At 39.2% G+C, this 13956-nt stretch overlaps 1 pseudogene; it reads right to left on the bottom strand.

Moving 5' to 3' along the window:
- Positions 1–3624: 3624 nt before the first annotated feature.
- On the bottom strand, positions 3625–5674 carry LOC104435419 (annotated as a pseudogene).
- Positions 5675–13956: the final 8282 nt, after the last annotated feature.

Below are 13956 nucleotides of genomic sequence, written 5' to 3' on the forward strand. Positions count from 1 at the left end.
TATTTCACTGCGTCAGAGATACTTTCTTCACAAATGTCGAACCACTCCCGTAATCGTCCAGTTCTTCCCTCGTGCTCCATAACTACAAAAATCTTTGGATCAAACCTTCCCAATAAAGACCGATAATTGGGTGGGACATCATGACTCAAATCTCTCGCTTCGCATCATTCCGGAAAAGGTCTTAGATATAAAGATCAATTCTCTGAGTTAGTTAATATTCAGAGACTCTTTTCCATTCAGATGAGTCTACTAGATCCAATTATGCAAAAGTTGCTAGAATCTTGTTCAGAATCCCATTCAGAATTCGCTTAAAAGTGTTCCCATCCTTTATGGGAAAATCCAGAATTCTTTGTTCGCCTTCCTTTCAAGAAATATGAAGACATAAACCCAACCAAGGCGAGCCACATGGGAATGAAGCCAGAACATCTGGTTTTAGCTCAAAAGGAATGCTTAGAACTATTGCAACAAGGCCTTATTGAAATCTCCGATTCTCAATGGGCTTGTGAAGCCTTTTACATCAATAAGCGCGCCGAGCAGAATAGAGGAAAAATGAGACTGGTGATAAATTATCAACCTCTCAATCTTTTTCTCCAAGATGATAAGTTTCCTTTACCATCTGGAGATTCTCTCTTTAGTGGTCTAACCAAGGCCCATATATATTCCAAATTCGACCTCAAAGCCGGATTTTGGCAATTGGGCATCCATCCTGAAGATAGATCCAAAACAGGATTCTGTATCCCGAACCAGACTTTCCAGTGGAAAGTTCTTCCTTTTGGCTTAAAGGTAGCACCATCCCTCTTCCAAAAGGTCATGTGTCATATTTTCCAACCAATCTTGTCAAGTGCAGCCGTATACATTGACGACATTCTGCTCTACAGTCCTGATGAGCAGTCACACTGTCAACTCCTTGAGCAGTTTGCAGAAATCGTGAAAAAGCATGGTATTATGCTTTCTCAAAGGAAGATGAATATTGCCCAAACAAAAATCGAATTTCTTGGTATGCACCTTAACAAAGGTACATACTACCTAGGGCCACATATCGCTCAAGAATTATTGAAGTTTCCTCAAGATAACTTCACAACAAAGCAAGTTCAACAATTTCTTGGGATAATTAATTATCTTAGGGTTTTTGTCCCAAACATTGCAAAGCTTCTGATTCCTTTGCAATCCATGCTGAAGAAGAATTCCCCACCTTGGGGAAAAGCTCAGACCAAAGCAGTCGCTGAACTTAAGGAGATTATGCAAAATCTCCCACCATTGCAAATACCATCAACAGACAAAAGAATTCTTCAAACTGACGCTAGTGATGAATACTGGGCAGCCATTCTCTTTGAAGAAATTGATGGTAAGAGACACCTCTGTGCTCATAAAAGTGGAAAGTTTTCTCAAGCTGAAATGCATTACCATTCCACTTTCAAAGAAATCTTAGCAGTAAAGAATGGAATAAAAAAGTTTGAGTTTCATCTCATCGGTCACCACTTCCTGGTGGAATTAGACATGGCATCTTTCCCTCAGATGACCAAGTTTAAACAGAAACAGATTCCAAATTCCCAACTGCTTCAATGGGCTGAATGGTTCTCAAAATACTCCTTTGAAACTAAGCATATTCCTGGAAAGAAGAATGTACTTGTTGACTTCTTATCAAGGCCAAAAGCACCAGCCGAAATCAACATGTACATCAAGAGGCTTGCTTTCCATATGCTCAATCATGGAGTGAAATACAAAATTGAAAAGATCAAGGATTCGCAAAGCTGGAAATACCCCTAGGAGATTATTCAGCAAATCTAGAACGACAGTCTTCCTGAGAACTTGGAGAACCTCATGTGGAAAAGCCACACAGACCTATTCAGATTCAATGGAGGTTCGATTCTTTATCCTTTTGGGTTGAATATAAATTATCCATTCATTCATCCTCTTATCTGGAAGGAAGATGATTTCCCTGAACAGCTCAAAACGTTATTGTGGTACTTAACCAATAAACACCTAATAGCTTTTGAAATTCAAACCAAAAGATTCATTCCCAACCTCACAAGGATATTCTTGCTCGGAAAAAACATCGAAAAAGAATGTGATAGAAATCTTTTAGATTTTATAAATTGGTTCTATCATCCTACATGTTGGAAACAAGACTTGGAAAAAGAACTGAAAACCATGACGCCGAATCCTGAGGTCCATACCATCCTGTTTTTCCGACGTCCATGGAATTTTTGTAGAAATAATGGTAGTATTCTCGATACACCACTAGCAATAGGAATCACATCTTATAAACCTAACTTGAACAGCCGAGAAGCCCGGATTTACAAATCTTATCCAAGATCTGTTAGAACCTGTGAACATGAATACCGAGAACTCCAGAGAATCCTGTGCCAGGAAAACAAGACTATTCCTGAAGATGTTTGGAATAATGTACCCATTACGTGGGATCATTATGACCTAGCACCAGAAGCTAAGGAAGCACTTGGACAATACATACAAGCCACATCGTCCCAAGAGCATGAAATGACAAATGAAGATGACATTGTCCAATCCACCCAGGACCCCTATGCACGCTTTGGAGGACCTCTATCCCAGGATCCCTACGAACAATTCCAAAGCATGGACACATCTTTCTATGCACAGCCATCCAACTAGCCTTAGCCAAGAATTCCTGTCGACACTCAAGAAGATGAAAATACAAACTGGGTTGAAGAAGAAGCATCACATTCGGCTCATGAACAAGCATCATCATCATGAAGGCTGAATCAAATCCTCTCACCTGAAGACCTTGAAGCCCTTGAATAGAAATACGAGGCACATCTCCTAGAAGATAGCTCATATGACTCAGTCTGTAGCTACAATGCTCATGACGAACGAGACCGTTGAATCCGTACAATTTCACTGTAGCAAGATCACTGTTCACTTTTACTGTAGCACTAGGCTAGGGAATGTACTGTTCACAATACAATTACTGTTCATAGTGTGCTAATAATTCCCTCCCGGAAGTTTCTGGTGCCTCTATTTGTATCTGGACCCGTGAGCTAGGTCCCTGTGTGCATCCTTATGACCTCTTATTGCCTATATAAGGCAAGGAGGGTGTATTGTTTTGGGCAGAGTCCCCTGAAGTAAAGTGTGTGCTTTGTGAAAATCTCTCCATGGCTTTCTAAATTCCTCTTCTTCTCCAGCCTAGTAGGATCCTCCAAGAAATGCAGCTTGGGTAGGTTAGAAATGTTTCCATCCTGGCATCTCTGAGTGTCTCTAGGCTTTGAACTAAATGGCGAGTGGTTTTCTACTAAAAGGCTGTCCCTGTAGGGCTTGAACGGGAGTTGTTCTTGTTCACCCATTGTGGGATGCATACCTGTAGAAAATTTACTCTCCTTCCCTGGTTCTAAGTCTAGGTCCATTCATCTTTGCCCCATTTGTTTTCTAGGATACTGCCTTTCTTTTCCAAAGGCCAAGATTTGTCCATCTCGTGCATTCTCGCTATCGAGTTCTTATGTTTGTGAATTGGTTCGTCTCGGCAACGAGTTAAGTAGACAAACTTCGTCCATCGCACAAGTTACCGTCACACAAGGAATATATAAACAATAAGTGCAAATTAACCACTACAAGAACAATAATAACACAATGTTAAGTAGAATTTAAGGGAAGAATCCAGTATTTCCTTCATTATTATAAGGATGCATCTTATTCTTTTATCACCATTTCTGGCCTATGGACCTCTCAATCACGCCCTGAAGTAGTTTATCAGACTTTTCCCGTCCAACTCCTTAGTAAAGAATCTCCTCATGTATTCGCTGAAGGTGAACTGCTGAAAAGTTGTAGGTTTATCCGAGGACACAAGCTCCGGGAACGGTCTGAACACATTCTCGTGATTGCTCAGGTTGCAGAAAACTGCTATCAACACACGTGGCTCTCGGCTAGGGTTGGCCAACACTCGGTGGTCCATGCTTTTGTACTTGTCGTTGGACATGATCTGGAAAATTCAAAATTTAGATAATAAGATCTTAATTTCATGGTAGAATGTTAACCTAACTTACTCAGGAGCTTTGGAGAAAGTCCTAGTCTTTGACGGGAGTTCACTTGAAGGATGTCACCAATGTTCACAACAAGAGCCCCTGGGACAGGCGCCACATCCACCCACTCGTCACCGTGCTTCACCTGCAACCCACCGATCCGGTCCTGCATCAGCAATGTGATCACTCCTGGGTTTGTGTGGGACGTCAAGCCGACTGTTAGATCGGGCTAGGGACAATATGGATAGTAATGCCCCACCATGACCCTTGTCTCGAAGCACATCAATTCATGTAGCTTGCTGGCACTCAATCCTAGCCCCTCGCTCAATAGCCCCAAGAGGAGGCTCCCCAGCCGTTGAACCTAGTGGTTCCACTCCAACACCTCGTTTCAGCACACCTCGAGGATCTCTTCCACGTCCGCTAATTTCGGCCCCAGCATTATTTGGAGCGTGTCCCTGTATTATTATTATGGGTGAACACTTTTAGGCTCCGTATAGGTTGGAACCTAGAACCTCCTCATTTTTTAAAAGTGGGGACTTATGTTATATACCCTAAAATTTATCTTGTCATAAGTTCCAAAATCAGTTATAGGATCAACCCTTGGTTCCATCTGTATTATTAATTGAACATTTATAATGAATCATCACTTTTAATGACCACAATTTTTTTTCTGCAATCAACTAACTACAATTTATATTTAAACAAACAAAGATGGAGCATTAACAAAATAAAAAGTCCAACCATAAAATGGAAGTTTAGACTGGACCGCACCATCACACAAAGACATATATTGAAAGAAACACAAAATTATCTCAAGTTTTATCTACTTAGAATTTGGACCTTAGTCGTTCAAAAAGGTTGCCAATTTTTGGAATCTAGAACCTATCCTATATATTTTAAAACCTAAAATTGGATAGATTCCCACTGGTTCTCAAATTCTAGGTTCTATTCTAGAACCCTACTCATCCCTAATTATAATTCCGTGCATTGGTTGAAGTGATTATTTTCTTTTGTTTGTCATCGTCTTACTTTCAATCATATATGATGTATCAGTTCGTCTCATTTGCCAAACACTTGACACGATTGTATTGGTAATTGAGCTTTTATACAACTAATTATCATCAAAATCATGAAATAGTACAAAATCAATTAAAGTGGTTCGGGGCTGACCTCCGGCTAGCCCCTTTGGAGTGGAACAAGTCGACGTTGGAGAAGAACGACACGCTGGTCTCCATCTCCCTCTGGTAGATCCTTGCCTTTGCCTCCATCGACTGCTCATGGAAGGCCTTCACCACTGCGATCGTGCGGTCCAGGACCTCCATTGGCACGCTGTGGTTGACCACCTAGAAGAAGCCAAGCTCGAGAGCTGCATGCCCCACTTCTGCGATGACGAAGGGCCTTCGGAAGGAATTGTAGCAGGAGAGGTCGATGGTGGGGATGGAGTTGGGCCTAGGGCGGGTAGGCTTAAGGGTGGAGAGAGTCTCAGGCGGGTGGATGAAGAGGGGAGGGAGGGAGGTGAGGCCGGAGTCGACGAGACCTTTGACGCCGAGCTTGGATTCTTTGAATTGCTTGAGCTCTTGGGGTCGGTTGAAGGCTTGTTGCGTGGTGTCAGTGATGCCCATGGCTGTAGTCTCCGAGTTCTGGTTGGAGTGAGGTTCTAAGATCGCGTTGGAAGAGGACATCACCTAAGGAAAGGGAAGAAGGAAGAACGAAGAAGCGATGTGAGTGGGACAAGAAGAGACACCATCCACATATATTTGCAAGAGAAATGACATAGTCGTTAATCTACTATAGTCACAAAAAATTAAATAAAAAATAATTAAAACTTATCGTGGGATCCACTCCATGAAAAATTTGTGACTCATAACAAGCTATTATTTTTATGGTAACCTAAGATTATTATACTAATAAAATATGCTTGCCATTATTTCACGGTAACTTAAGACTATTTTGCTAATAAAATTTGCTTGTCAAAATGGGATTGCGTAATTTTAAATGGCTCTGGCAAAAGAAGAAAACATTTGGGTCGTGGATGATATGAATAAATGACAAGGTGAAAAATCATTGCAAAAATAACAAGGCATTACAATAGTCTATTTTATTTCGAAATTTCTACTGAAGTGACGGCTTTATAAAATTACTACTTTCTCGTGCACTATTGCTCCATTTTCAAAGGATAGAATTGGACAATTACTTGGAGATACGATGGAATGATGACACTTATGAAGACTACTGTTGTGACCAAATTTTCGGGTGTGAATTGTGAAAGCTAGTATGAGCACCTAGAGGGGGGTGAATAGGTGCATAAATAATTTTGCGAGATATGTGCAGTGCAAATCAACAATAGATTATGAAAAGGAAATTCTCAACACGAATTACGATCAAAGTAAAAGAGTGTAGAGAAGAGAATATGAACACATAGATTATAGTGGTTCGGCTTAATCCAAGCCTACGTTCACTTTTCCGCACTGACAGCCCACTGGCTAGATTTCACTATGAACAAAAGAGTTGTTACAGTTAGGCTCTTCCTTGAATCCACAGTGTAGAGACTCTATTACACTTCCTCAAGGTCTCTCAATGATATAGACTCTCTTTTGTGTACAAGATTTCGCTCAGTAGTTTAATTGACTAAGAACAAGGAGCTTCAGACTTTGGAATTCTTCTATCGCGCATACACTTGAACAACTGTAACGTCTTCCTTATATACTCCTTTATGCCATCATACCAGTTGGCACTTACTAAAGGAATTCTTCCAATCTACCCGTTGGACAGAATCAATTAGGAAGATCTTTGAGCTATTTAAGGAACATGACGATAGCCCATCAATCCTGCTCGCCCATACAATCAGGATTTTGGTTTCCATAAGTAGAATCTTCCAAGTATACTTCGCCAATCAACGAATCCACGATTCCCAAATCAATCTTGATCAAAACAAATGATTCCGACATGCTATATCCAACTAGAAGATCTACTCCAATCGATAAAGTCAAATCCTTGACGAAACATCCAGTTCTAGATAAGTCTTCTTCGACAGTCTAGAAACTGTCAATGAGGATAGACTTTGAGTCTTGAGTCTGGCAGTCCGGATGTCTTCAGACTTTGATGGAAGAGTCTGCAAGTCTTCATACTAGACCGATGGAAACATTTTGTCAGTTTCAAAACACTCAAGGAAGTTTCTCCAACAATCTCCCCCTTTTTGATGGTGACAAAACTTTCCTGCAGATTTGGATAACTTTGACCTGCAAAACATTACTTAAGCAAATATAGATATCTCATAAAGACAAATGGCTTAGTCATAACACTAGAATCTGCATCCATAGAAAGTAGGTTAGTCTTATGAACAAGGCCATAAGATATCAATAATACTTAAGATAAATAGATGTTCAAACAGTCAAAAACAAATCCAGTCCAAATCCAAATAACCAAACACAAACATCAAGTCAAAAACATTTAAATCCAAACAGTCAAAAAACACAGTCAAATCTGCACATCTCTCCCCCTTTTTGTCATCATTAAAAAGGTAGAGATGAAAAGAGAATGAACTTAAGATGGCTTGGGAACACGGACAAGTTGGAAATCTCCCATTGACTGAACAATGCCTTCCAACCTTTTTAAGTCCTCCTTTAGTTGCACTACTTCTTCACCCTTAGCATTTGTTTGAACTTGAAGAGCAAGGGCTTGGAGTTGATCATTCAAAGAAACTGAGGAAGCTTGTCCTGCATTCTGCATATTCTGAAGTTTGCATCCCAGAGCATAGATTTGACCTTTCATCTCCAAAAGAACATCAAGAATTCTGCGAAAGTCTGCTGAATTATCAGTCTGAGTACTTGCTTCTGCACGATCAGACGGTGTATCAGCATTGTCACGCAAATTGGCGATGAAACATCGTGTCCCTCTTCAGGAAATTATGAGGCATAGATGTCCTCTGGATCTGCTGGAGAGCGACTTACTCCTTGACTGGTGGCAGGAATTGAGGATGTTCCTCTTTTTTCAGGATCTCCCCCTGTTTCCATGCCTTCAGGTGGAGAAGAGTGTTCTTCATGTTTTTTTTCTACTCTCTCTTCTTCTTCTTCTTCTTCTTCTTCTTCTTCTTCTTCTTCTTCTATTCTTTCCTCCTCTGCATCTCTCTCCTCTGCTTCTTTCTCAAAATCTTCACTTTCTCCAATCCTTTGTTCTGTTTCAGCCGTATCTTTTTCCTGTCTCTCCGTTGATTCTGGTACAGAACAACTCAGGTTCTTCAAAGCCATTGCAGAAATGGTAATGTCATCCTCATCCTCTTCATCCTCAACGATGAGAGCTCTTCTTTTCTTGGATGGAGCAACCATGGGCTCCTTCCCAGAAGATATTTGATGAGTCTTGACAGAGGTTTTCTCCTTGAACTTCTCTTACTCCTTGTTGAGTTCATTCAGACGCATTTTAGAGACCATTTTCAGTTCCACCACCATTTGATCGCACACTTGACCACAAAGAATTCGGGGAGGCTGAATATTCAAGTGTCTAAATAACTTGGTCACAAGAGCTGGATAAGGAAGTTGTCCTTTGTCTTTCACCACTGCCCTGTACATGTGGAACATAATAGTGTGTGGAAGAGAGAATTTTTTCCTAGCATTGATGGCATACATCAACTTTGCCTCCAAGTTTGAAACATCGGTATTTGAAGTAGATTTTGGTCTGAGGCAGTTAATCACAATCTTGTGAAGCAGAATGTTGGTTGCATTCATCCTCGAATAGGAAATCTTGTCTTCCGTTCTTCGATCCTTAACAAGTTCCAACGTTGCACGAGCAATAGACACACTGATAGGTTGATATTTCTCTCTTTCAACCCCAATCATATCAGCCAATGTATCCATGTCAACTACATGGTCCCGATCTCGAACACTAAAAGAGAATCTATTCGCATCCAAGAAACTAAGATTCGAATAGAAATAAGCAGTAAGTTCAGCATAGGCTTCTGTAGATTCAGAACAAAACTGTTCGAGTTGAAGAAGACTGAATTTCTCCAGCAGATTGACATTCACAGAGTCAAGAAAATCAAAATCCACACTTCTAGGGTTTATCACCCCACGCTTCAGCAACTTAGAGTACAATTGCTTGTGGTCATCCGATCTAAACAAGTCTGTCCTTTTGCTTCGGATTTTTGCCACAACACCCATTCTCGGTTTAAACTGACTGTACATCCTATCATTGTCATTCCCATCTGGCTGACTCAGCCCTCCAACATGTGGATCAGTTGGGATATTTGCGAATGCCTCTTCCGCCGATCCAGCAGGGGCAATTCCCAAATGTTCCATCGTGCGTAGAAAATAGGTTTCATTTCGATACCCTTTTTCTTTCAAAAATTCATCAATGTAGTTCAAAGGAGTATCACCCCTCTTCAAAGCACGGTAAAGCTTATAAGTAAAACCAGGCTTAAGAGTTCTTACGGGTTCTGCGTCTTCGACAATTTCTTCCTCTTCTTGATATGCAACATTCTGAGGTCTAGATGGAGGAGATGGACGCTGCTGAGAATGTTGTGGGCTTTGTTGTTGATTAGGAGATTCCTCTTCCTCGGTGAGATCAAAGTGCGTAGGCCCCTCACGCATCTCGCCGTGGTCCCTTGTTCGCGATCCTCGAAGACTTTCTTTGAGAAGACATTTTTCACAGTATTGGAGGGATTCCAAGCTTGTTTTCCCAAGAAAGATGAAAACTTTTCGAAGATTAAACAAGAGAAGAAGACAGAAATGGAAGATCTGTGCTCTCTTAGGGTTTTTGTGAGTAAAATGAAGAAGAACCGACATTATATAAGACAGTTGAAGAGATGCATACGGAACGTCTTAAAAGGAAATATAAAGATACCTTTTAAAAAATAACTGCCTTTTCAAAAATTAGATAACTGTCATTTTAAAATTTAACTTTTTTCCAAAAAAATGCAATAATCACGGAAATTGAATATAGTAACAATCAATTACGGATAGATGATCGTACCTTTTCGAGATTTGATCTAAGATAAAATAAAATATCTTACAGTAAAAAATCTTGATCATCTGACTCTGAGAGTCTTTAGACTTTCAGTCCTGGGTCTAAACTTCCTCAGACTTTAAGATATTGAGTGTGGGAACGAATAGCTTAAAATGGATTTTTCTCCAAAGGCTTTGTAAAATATATCCGCTAGTTGATTCTTTGAGTCAATAAACTGAATTGAAACTTCTCCCTTTTGAACATGATCTCTAATGAAGTGATGTCGAATCTCTATATGTTTTGCTCTTGAGTGAAGAATCGGATTCTTGGTGAGATTGACTGCGCTGGTGTTGTCACATTTGATTTCAGTGCATGAATCTTCAATTCCAAAGTCTCTTAACTGTTGTTTTATCCACAAAATTTGTGAACAACAACTTGCAAGAGCTACATATTCTCGCTTCGCTGTAGAAAGAGCTACCGTACTTTGCTTCCTTGAAAACCAAGACACTGTCCTGCTTCCAAGTAGTTGACAGGTGCCCGAGGTGCTATTTCTATCAACTCTGCATTCGGCTAGGTCTGCGTCTGAGTATCCAAGAAGAGGAAAGTCTCATTCTTTAGGATACCAGAGACCCAAAGTTGAAGATGAGGCAATGTATTTGATAATACATTTTGCAGCACTTAAATGAGATTCTCTCAGGTCTGATTGAAACCTGACACAAATGCAAACACTAAACAAAATATCAGGTCTAGAAGCAGTAAGGTAAAGAAGTGAACCAATGATGCTTCTGTATAGCTTCTGGTCGACTTTCTTTCCTCCTTCATCTTTGTCCAACTTCAAGGAATTTGACATTGGTACATCAGTCTTTTTGCAATTCTCCAGTTCAAACTTTTTAACAAGATCTTTAGCATACTTTTCTTGATGAATAAATGTTCCTTCCTTCAGTTGTTTTACTTGGAGCCCAAGAAAGAAGGTTAGTTCACCCATCATGCTCATTTCAAATTCATCTTGCATATACCTAGAGAATTTCTTGCACAGACTTTCATTAGAAGATCCAAAAATAATATCATCAACATAAATTTGAACAAGTAGAAAACTTTTGCTTTCTCTTTTGATAAACAATGTAGTATTTACATTACCTTTGACAAAGCCATTTTGGATTAAAAACTTACTTAGTCTATCGTACCAAGCTCGAGGTGCTTGCTTTAGACCATATAGAGCTTTTTTTAGTCTGAAAACAGAGTCTGGTTTCCTTGGGTCTTCAAAACCGAGTGGTTGTTCCACATAGACTTCCTCTTGGATAAATCCATTTAGGAAAGCACTTTTGACGTCCATTTGGAATAACCTGAAATTTTTATGACAAGCAAAAGCAAGTAATAATCTAATTGCTTCTAACCTTGCTACTGGTGCGTAAGTCTCATCATAGTCTATCCCTTCTTCTTGCGTATATCCCTTGGCCATGAGTCTTGCTTTGTTTTTTACAACTTTTCATTTCTCGTTCATCTTGTTTCTGAAAACCCATTTAGCTCCAATGATGGATTTACCTTTTGGTTTAGGAGTCAATTCCCAGACATCATTGATACTGAATTGCCTGAGTTCTTCTTGCATGGCTTCAATCCAGCTTTCATCAGTTAGAGCTTCTTCTATACTTTTGGGTTATATTTCAGAAATAAGAGCCACAGCACTAGACTCTTTGCGCCTTTTGGATCTTGTGCGAATTCCTTCATTAATATCGCCGATAATGAGATCTGTGGGATGACTGGACTTATGCTTCCAGTTGTTGGTTGATTTGTCAGATTGTTGATCTTTTTCTTCATTTGAATCTTCGACAATTATTTGTTGCTTTGGTCTTCCAAGTCCGAGCGCTTTCGGAGATTTAGACTTTGTAGAGTCTAGAGCAGGTTCAAATTCTTCAAGTTGAGTCTGAATCGATTCATTTTGCATAGAGTCTTGAAATTTGACATTCATTGATTCCTCCACAGATTGAGTCTTTTTGTTGTATACTCTGTAAGCTTTGCTTGTGGTCGAATATCCAAGGAAGATCCATTCATTTGATTTTTCTTCAAACTTCCCAACTTGATCATTTGCATTTTTCAAAATAAAACATTTACATCCAAACACGTGAAAATATGAAACAATGGGTTTCTTACCTTTGAATAACTCGTAGGGAGTTTTTTCCAGAATAGGCCTTAGAAAAACTCTATTAATGATATAACATACTGTAGAAACTGCTTCAGCCCAAAAACGTGAAGAGATGTTTCTTTCAATTAAAAGAGTTCTAGCCATCTCTTGAAGCGATCTATTTTTTTCTTTCCACGACTCCATTTTGCTCTGGAGTGTATGGAGAAGAGAACACATGCTAAAAACCAGATTCATCACAAAATCTTGTAAAGTCTTGATTTTCAAATTCGTTTTCATGGTCAGTTCGTATACTTGAAATAACATACCCTTTTTCATTTTGAACCTTTTTAGCAAACTTTTTGAAGTAAGAAAATGTTTCAGACTTACTTACCAGGAAATATACTCAAGTGAATCGTGAGTAGTCATCCACAATTACTAGGCAATATTTCTTATCTCCAATGCTTTGAGTTCTGGTTGGTCCAAAGAGATCCATATGCAGAAGTTGCAGTACATGATTAGTGGCAACTTGATTTATTGGTTTGAATGAGTTTCTTACTTGTTTTCTCAACACGCATGGTGTACATAGATCAGTCTTTTGAAATGACAGATTGGGTAGACCACGGACAAGCTTCTTTGCTGAAATTTTGACTATTTGCTTCATGTTGATGTGCCCAAGTTTTATGTGCCATAAGTTTGCTTCTTCTTGAATTGAGATTAGTCATTGGGCTTCATCTAGTTTGACATCCAAGAGGTAGATATTTCCATGTCTTCGACCCGTGAAAGACTGAGAGGAATCTTTGCTGGTTCATGAACATATTCCCTCTTGAAAGTTGATTTTGAAGCCGGTGTCGCACAGCTGATTGACACTAAGCAAATTGTAGTTGAGTCCTTCCACTAAAGAAACATTACTGATCGTGAGACTTCCAATCTTTACAGTTCCGAATCCCACAATTCTTCCTTTGCTGTTTCCTCCAAATGAAACTTTTCCACCATTAACTTGAACAAGTTTTATGAAGCAATTTGAATTTCCTGTCATATGCCTTGAGCATCCACTATCCAGGTACCATTTAATCTTTCTCTTGATAATGACTTGCATTTAGAAAAGAGACTCAAGCTTTCTTTGGTACCCATATTTTCTTGGGTCCATTGGTGTTATTATGATATATTGTATTTGCCCATACTTTCTTAATAGGTTTCCAAACCATAGAACATTCTTTTTCAAAATGATCTGAACTATTACACTTAGAACATTTAAGAGCACTGCAACCTACTGGTTTTACAAACACTTTTTGGAAATGATTTTTATAAGCATTTCTCGTAGGTCTTTGCTTAATTCTTTCTTTTACTTTAAGAAAATCAATTAGAGGAATGGTTTCAGTAGTCATTCCTAAACCTGATTTATTGAAGTAAGGTCTTTGTGCTGAAAGAATTTTCTCAAGTTTCTCAGATCCTATAGAAAATATTTTAGAAATATTTGAGATGTCATTTTTCAAGAATGCATTTTCTTTTGAAAGATTGTCTTCATTTTCTTTCAAGGTAGAAACACTTTTGTCTAAACTTTTGACCTTTTTCTTTCAGAACAATTTCCTATTGTTTTAGTGCAGAGTTTTCTCTTTTGAGTTCGAAAATCCTTTTAAGAGAAGTCTTGAGACTAAGACACAGTTCATTAATGTATCTAGAGACTTTAGTAGGGATTTTCAAGTTACTTATCTCGATTTCACTATCTCGAACTGAGTCTGTTTTGAGTCTCGAGTCGATTGTGCCATGAGACAAATGTTGGCATAATCATCATCACTTTCTTCACATTTTGTATCACTCCAAGTTTCTGTTTTGAGTGCCTTTCGATACTTCTTAGTTTTTCCTTTCTTTTTCCTCAGAAGGGGACAGTTGGGTTTGATGTGTCCTTTT

The sequence above is a fragment of the Eucalyptus grandis genome, chromosome 2 (assembly GCF_016545825.1).
Source record: "Eucalyptus grandis isolate ANBG69807.140 chromosome 2, ASM1654582v1, whole genome shotgun sequence".
Classification (NCBI taxonomy): domain Eukaryota; kingdom Viridiplantae; phylum Streptophyta; class Magnoliopsida; order Myrtales; family Myrtaceae; genus Eucalyptus; species Eucalyptus grandis.